The sequence below is a fragment of the Epinephelus moara genome, chromosome 4, assembly GCF_006386435.1.
Source record: "Epinephelus moara isolate mb chromosome 4, YSFRI_EMoa_1.0, whole genome shotgun sequence".
Classification (NCBI taxonomy): Eukaryota; Metazoa; Chordata; class Actinopteri; order Perciformes; family Serranidae; genus Epinephelus; species Epinephelus moara.
The window spans coordinates 2105799-2108743 of NC_065509.1; positions in this window are offsets into that span (position 1 = coordinate 2105799).

Sequence of the window (2945 nt, forward strand, 5' to 3'; positions counted from 1 at the left end):
CATGTATACATTTAATACTATAAGTAATATATGTATGTAAAAGGAAAATGTATGTATGTTGAAAGAGAATATATGTATGTAAGAGAAGAATGTATGCATGTGTGAGTGAGAGTATAGTGGAAACGGAAGGAGTATAGTGGAAACGGAAGGCAGTCCATTTATCGTCTACATACTCCGGTACAGTAGGTGGCGGTATACACCTAATGAGCAATAGTTGCAACGCACCATAAAACCAAACGAAGAAGAAGAATTTATCGTGCTGTGATTGGCTGAGAAGGATGTTATTGACATGGGTCTGCTGTGGTGAAACTACAATGTTCTGAAGATGGACTACAAAATGCACACAATGAGAACGTATGGGGCGTACATTCTCATCATGTTGTTTCAAGCAGGATATATAAACGTGGACAACATGGTGAAAGATATTTTTGTTTAATTACTAAGGTCGGAATTGAATTTAAAAAAGGAATATTAGGCTACCAGCCACAAACTGAAACGAAATTGTCACATTGAGAATGTTTGCTCACACTCACCCATCTGAATCCCAAGTAGTAAAATGAATTAATGATATTACTAAAGGCTGGCAATACAGTAACGCTCAAATGAATAAATGACTGATGCAAACTGAGCATATGTTACGGTGCCTGTCCCCTCCATCCACAGCTGCGTTCAACTTGTTTGTTTTATAACAGGATAAACAAATATTAAATGCATTATTTTGTTTTTCCGTGTGAATAAAAAAATAATGGAAATCCACGTGCTTTTTCCATTTTCTTCTTCAAATGGGCAATTGGAGTAGAAATTAGACCACAACCAGTAATTAACTTGTGTTTGGCCTTTATTGTTAAATCAGTATTATATGCCGGGTGCCCATAGGCGTCATTCAGGTATGGCGAGGTATGGCAACTGCCGTACCTTGGAATCGGGAGAAAAAAAAGAGAGAGAGGTTCTGTAGTCATTACTCGAGGCGCACTGGCTGGTTGTTTTCATTGAATTGCACTTAAATAGGTCAATAACATGCTCAGCAGTGAATACGAGTGTTATTGAATCAAATTGTTCGCCACTTGCTCCTCTGCGAGTTTTGAGTGAGTTACTGTATATTTCCAAATAGTCGCCCGGTGGCAAATAGCTGCCGGGCACCTAATAGCCGCTGGGGGTTTGACCCCATTTTGCGTATTAAACGCCGGTCCGATTAAACGCCCGGGCAATTATTTCCTCATTCATTGCCTCATGGCTGTCCCTCCTTCAGGGACTGTTTGCGCCTTTACGCATGGGTTGGTGGTGAAGTGGTGCACATGACTCGTGCTACGGACGGACGGACGGACGGACAGACAGCCACGTATCTAAAACAGGTAATACATCTGGCTACATCTTTCCCACATCAAATATCCGTGATCACCTACACCCGCGTGCGTAAAAGTGCGCACAATTCCGTGTCCTCCCACCGCGGATGCTGTGATTTGATGACCCGGTACTCATTGTAGCCCACTCTTATAAGACCCAATAATAATAATAATAATAATAATAATAAGTTACTGTGGACCTATATGCCATGCATTTTAATGAAATTACCAGAAGAGTTTGCTGAAAAACAGGTAATGTCAGCCTGAATTACTCACGTGCGTCCCCGGTGAAAATCGCTGACATGCATGGGGAATACAGCTTCTACAGGCTCGCCATAGCTTACTGTCAGGACTCAGGGACCAGAATTCGGGATGGCGATATTTCAGTGTGGCGGCCTGTAACTGTTGGTTAAATGGCCCATTTGGTTTGTATTCGGATAACTGGTGCTTTACTGGCATAATGCAATAGCACCACCCAGCGGTGAAACCCGTGTACACCAAAAAAATGACCCACTCTAAATGTTTAGAGATTTTTGTACACGAACTCACCTCTACATTATACAGTATTTTTGCACTAAAAACATACTGGACAGGAACTGTAACCAAATAACGGCCTGGTGCAGGTCGGTGCAAAAAAAAAAAAAAAAATGCCTTGAGCAAATAGCCCCTGGTTCTTTTAAATGTCTGGGGTCAAAATCGATTTTGTGAAATAAATGCCCGGGCTGCTATTTGGAAAAATACGGTATCTGTGTGTTGTAAAAGCATTTTGCTCTGCTGCTGTAGACAGCCTGTCTAAATGATGTCTTGAAGCCTGTCTGATTGTATGTGGGGGGTTTTTCTTCATGTCGGCATGTTAAGCTTGTATTTTCGGTCTCTGAAGACACTCCAATAAATTTGCCTATACAGTATTGTACCAAATTGGCCTTTGTTTTACTGTGTTTCATACACCGGACCCCTTGGTTATCTTCTAGAAATGAGCTTGTAATTAACTTCACAGAAAATAAAGAAAATAAATTTAACACATGACTAATAATAATTAAACGTCTGCTCGCTGTCCGTGGTGCTGAAATATGCGTCGAAATAGGTCCGATGTTTTCACTGCTCTCACCAAGTCGTGCATTACATGCAGACATGAGGTATTATGAATGTGAGAAACAGCTTCATGTCCTTTGAAACAGTTTTCAATAGCATAGTATGTACTTCTGACATATAAAACTTCACTTTGGTCTTTGATCTAAGTTCATATTTTTGAAACTTCATCATCAGTAGCTCTGTGACGTCATGTCATATTGCCATACCTTAGCTTTTGCTGAAACGACGCCCCTGTATGTGCCCCTACGGCATAGATAGACAGATAAATAATAATAATAATAATAATAATAAAAGGGACGCTGCTGTGCCTAGTGCGTAAATGCGCACAGCGTCTCTCTTTATGGGGAAACGCGCTTATTGTTTCTGCTGCGGGGTGGGGGGTGGGGTGGGGTGCTCGCTGCAGGTATTTAATAACCTCAGGCAGATATCTTTTAACGTTACAGTCTTTTGTATTTTTTGTTATGATCCTTCCACTGTAGCTCTGCAGGGAAACACTGTACAGGGGAATAA